Below are 5,372 nucleotides of genomic sequence, written 5' to 3' on the forward strand. Positions count from 1 at the left end.
CAAAGACAATGAGAAGCAACACATTTGAAATATAGACATCTCTTATTTATTAACAGACAAGAGTACTGTTTGGTCAAATACATCAATATTAAAACGTGTTTCAAAAGGGGAGCGGAAGCGGCTTTCAAAGGACGGCACCGCTAAAAGGGGTGGTTCGGAGGATTGAAGGAGGTTAGAAACAACACACACCAATGTTACAAAGCCTTCTGCACTTTACACAAGCCCTTCAATCGTTACACTTACACGACTCCTCGAAACTTGAAGGTGGCCTATTTTTTTGATGCTGGATATGTTGTCCTAGGCACCTACATGCTTGCTGATGCCAAAATGTAGAGGATAGATGTTAGGTTAAAGGGTAATTTGTAAACAGGGTACAGTGGATGAAATTACAGCAGCACAGCACTGACCAATAATTCAATGCCATTCATATTAAAGAGTCACCTCGGTCTACTCATCAGTTATCAAGGGGTGCTTCCAGATGAGGCTTTTGTTGGGCAATTGCCCTGCCTTACAGAATTTTAAGGGGGGGTGTTTCCAGATGACATTGTCTTCAATCTGAACCCCCCAGAGTTTTCCCACCGCTTGTCTGTTGTTTGTATTGGGGGGGGGGAGTTAAGAAGGAAATGACACAAAGCTGTACAATGCCTTTTGATTGGTAGTGCTAGAAGCCTCCATCTGGAAGCACCCTAGGACTGGGGAGTGAGGGAGGTGGAGGAAAATGGGAGCTAGTGTTAGCATTTCAGCTACCCGAAATGAACAACTATTAGTGTGACATATTAAACAGTATCTCCTTGCGGCTCAACGACCACCACCTCGAATGGTTCTCTTCGCTCCGACACTAACAATTGAAAATAAAAGAGATGTGGGGTTTAGTTGGAAGTAAGATTAATCTGAGGAGGTGACCGGAGCAGGGGATGCTCTAAACTGAAGTTGGATGGGGGTGAATGTGCAATTCTACCAACACTGCGACCACAAAGACACACTAGCCACAAAACAAAATGGCCACCGTGCCCCTCAGATGGGCAACCAATCTTGGCCTAGTCTTTTTACTGGTCTGTTTTCTTTTGGTTCCATTTTTGAATCCCTCTCCAGAGCATGGTAGGAGATTGATTTCTGCATCTCCATAGGAAGCTAATAATAATAATAATAATAATAATAATAATAATAATAATATTCCACTGCTTAAAAAACTGACATTGGATGAACAGTTCAGTTAGGAGGTGAAATTACTCCAGTTTGTACAAATAAGGTGTTGATATGTGTTATTGTTATGCATTTCCATTCATGGATAAAATTAATGTGATCCATTTAAAATCATGGTCTGAGATGATTGATAATACTTTATGAGAACGTGGTTTTTTAAATTATTTTTTAGATCCTCAATATGTTTGCGTGAGAGCATTATCTCCTATTTTGGAGGAAAATCAGTTCCAGATTTTTCATTCAGCTCTGTATAGTTAGCCTCACCCATATGACTCTCAACATTACTAGTTCCACTCAAGGCCGAAAGAGATGTTGAAAAGCCTTGTTCCAAGTTGCCTTTGCTCCCACCTGCTAAACCCAGCTGTCCTCCAGGAATATTGCTAGGAGTCACGCTCCCATTTTAAATCCAATATTCCTTAAACCTTGAATTTGGAATAAACCACACATCTTCTCCATAATCAGACCTGAAGAAAGCAGAGGCGTCTGCCTGGTTGTGGGTGGCATTCATCGTTTACCATCGCACAGTTTTCCTCCCCTGAATTGCAAACACACAACTTTCACCTCTATAAAAACTGAGGGGAAAATCATGTGAAAATTGGCTTGGAGAGTTACAAAGGATTGATCTGGAAGTTACCAACTTCCCAAGGAATTGCGTGGACATTTTGCAGATTGCAGACAACGGTGGGTAGGCCTTCTGCTGTCTCTGTCAAACTTCCAGACTATTTTTTTTTTAAAAAAACATAGCTTTACATGCTTCTCTGGAATACCCTGTTACTCAGGAGTAATTAACTTTTGTGGACTATGACCTATATTGCAAGAGTTGTGTGGTTTTTTTAAGTCGTTCCTGTAGCTTCTCTCAACCCAATGCGGCTACAGTTTATATATCTCCGTTCAGATATGGAGACTGGTATCACACTGCAGCGTGTGAGAGAAGATACTGGATCTTCATAGCCAGAGCCCTTAATATATTAGAACAGGAAGTGATTAACACTGCAACCCTATACCCACTTACCTGGGAGTAAGCCCCATTGAAATCAATGCGACTTCCTTCTGAGTAGGCATGTATACGATTGCAATATAAGATCCTTTCCCCTCAGTTGTCCTTATTTTAAAATATATTTCAAAAACATAATACTGATTTGCCTCCCCAAGGAGATTAACAATTTGAGATGCATTCATTCTGACTAAGAAGGGCAGATTCTTTTCCAGTTAAAACCAGGAAGTTTGAAGCTGGCCATCTTGCATCAATAAAATTAAAAAAAAGGCAGACAGGGACTCTAGAGCTGTAGGTAGCAAATAGTATAGTTCAGAACTAGGTAAATTGACTGAGAAATCAAGAATGTTCTATGTTTAGTCTTTTTGCTAATGAGCAAAAGGTATGTCTGTAGATGAGACTGTATTACAATAATTGCTATCTTGGCCCAAATATGGGTGGTGCTTTTCTTTGAAAACTGGACCTCATCTGCAAATCACAAGATTTAGAATGATATCTACAAGCCTAGTGCTCATTTGTTTCTGAGTTCAGTGGACGAAGTCCAATAATATTCAATACTTAGGTGAATCTCAAGTTTATATTAGTTACAAAACCTATGGTAAAATGTATTGTAAACGAAATTATGTGTTGTCAAACGTTACAAAAATCAGGAAAAATTCTTAGTATTAGTATCAAAAGTTCTAATCAGAATCCCCCTCTCCCCATTGAAATATGGCATACATTTTAAGGATTGTCTTTCTTACAGTCTAAATTGGACTTTGGTAACAGAAAACGGAATTCTGGCATAAAAATTGAGTATTGTCCTCAACACACACTCATAGTCAATGCAAAAGTAGGCATATACATGAAAAAATGCCACAGGTTTATGCCTAGAATTCAGATTTCAAATTTGAGTTTTGAGATTTGAACACAAATATTTGAATTCAGGATTACAAGCCCAAATTGTTGATGTCTGAAATTAATTCTTCACCTTAATTTCAGCTCTGCTGAAAATGGCTCGCAATCCTATAAAATAAATTCTAGCTATAAATTTACTTGCTAAACAAATTACCAAGCGTATAATTGTGTTTTAGACAATCTTGTAAAATTACAGAATATTTGTTGTAAAACCGGTTGATCTTGTAACATTGCCATAGCAAAGATGTTGTACATGTGTTTCAGCCTATGTAAAACCATTGTAAACTAGCTGTAAACCCTAAACATCTTAATAAATGTTTTTTCATTTATAAAATGTGTCAAACTGCTTGCTAACAAATTGTAAACCTGTTGCAGTTGTATAATAAACCAGTCTTAAGCTTGTAGCAAAAATGTAAACATGTTTTAACATAGCAAAATTATTACAAGTTGGGTGGTAGATCACTAGGAAATATGTATTTAACTTGTCTACATAAAGCTTATAGCAAAATTTCGATAATACCCATATCAAACATTTCATAAATATGTTGTAAAGCATTTGTTGTAAAACTGATCAATGGTTATGCCAAAACTGTTATAAAACTCCAAATTAAGTCAATAAAAAGTAGGATAAACTACATACGAATAGCTTAAAACATTGGCTGATGCTTAACACTCTACTAGGTGTTAAGATCAAAATCCGGACAACTGTGGTAATCTATGGGGTGGGGTGGGGGGTAGGGTGACCATATGAAAAGGAGAACAGGGCTCCTGCAGCTTTAACCGTTGTGATGAAGAGGGCATTTCACCAGATGCGTACAAATGACACCTGCTGAAATTCCCTTTTCAATACATCTGTTAAAGATACAGGAGCCCTGTCCTCCTTTCCATACGGTCACCCTAGGTGGGAGGGGAACTCATGTTCCAAACATATGCTAAACGCTCCTACAGTAGTTCAGCAGAAAATGGCTATTTTTCATGTCATATGAATTTGTGGAAATTTTGTAATAAAATCATTAGGCTATATTACAACACATTTACTAGAGTTTCATATATAAAGCCTACATACAACATGTTTTGCAATCCTGTTTTAGGCAGTTTCAGCTGCTAAGGAGAGTGAACTATTTTAAGTACTTCATGACACAGTGACCCTAAACTGTAAAGCTATTTTAGTAGGGTAACCATATGAAAAGGAGGACAGGGCTCCTGTATCTTTAACAGTTGTATTGAAAAGGGAATTTCAGCAGGTGTCATTTGTATATATGGAGAACCTGGTGAAATTTCCTCTTCATCGCAATAGTTAAAGCTGCAGGAGCCCTGCCCTCTTTTAAATCTGGTCACTAGTATAGCTCCTGCAGCTTTAACTGTGGTGATGAAGAGGAAATTTCACTAGGTTCTCCATATATACAAATGACGTCTGCTGAAATTCCCTTTTCTATGCAACTGTTAAAGATACAGGAGCCCTGTCCTCTTTTTCATATGGTCACCCTAATTTTACAGTGCAATCCTGTACGTGTCCACTCAGAAATAAGTGCCATTGGGACTTACTCCAAGGTAAATGAGCAGAGATCGCAGTCTTTGTCATAATGTAAAGCTATTATCAAGTTGTGGAAAACCTATTTTCCAACTAGGTTTTAAAAGGGTTCTGGTACGTTTTCACCTAAGATCTTGTTTAAAGTAGTACAATACAGTCTCCAAAGCGGTATAGTCAACGGAATCAGAGAACAGAGTTTGTTACAACTCTTTAGTAAACCTATTTTAAACACATTTATAGATAATGTTTACAATAGATTTCCATATGAGGTTTAGTTTTCAAACATGGCATCATAGTATGGTATCCAAAATGTATATGAAGTAGTGTCCTTTCAGGAAACTTGTAGTGAACCTATGCTATAAGCAAAGGTTTTAAAAAAGGATAAACAGTAGGTTTATTTGAGGCCTGTTTCCCAAATGTGGTGTGGTAATATAATATCCAATACTTTAAAGACTGCTTTTGTCAAAAAGCCAGTCTGTCTGCCCATAAGGCTTAGGTTTCAAATGCACAATTCAAATCAAAAACCTAAATATATAAACCTGCACAAGTTGTCTTGTAAGCCTCATAGTAAACCTATAGTAAATCTCTCACTTAACTCCAACTATTATGTAAGCTTCCTTCCTTTTTCACACAGTGGATAAAAAAAACAGAGGATTTTTTTTCTCTTGGAGATTTTTTTTTTTTTTTTTTGCAATAGGAAATGGCTCTGAGGGAAGATACAGGCTCACAGGCCATCTCCACCACCAC

This window comes from Elgaria multicarinata, chromosome 11 (genome assembly GCF_023053635.1).
Source record: "Elgaria multicarinata webbii isolate HBS135686 ecotype San Diego chromosome 11, rElgMul1.1.pri, whole genome shotgun sequence".
Classification (NCBI taxonomy): Eukaryota; Metazoa; Chordata; class Lepidosauria; order Squamata; family Anguidae; genus Elgaria; species Elgaria multicarinata.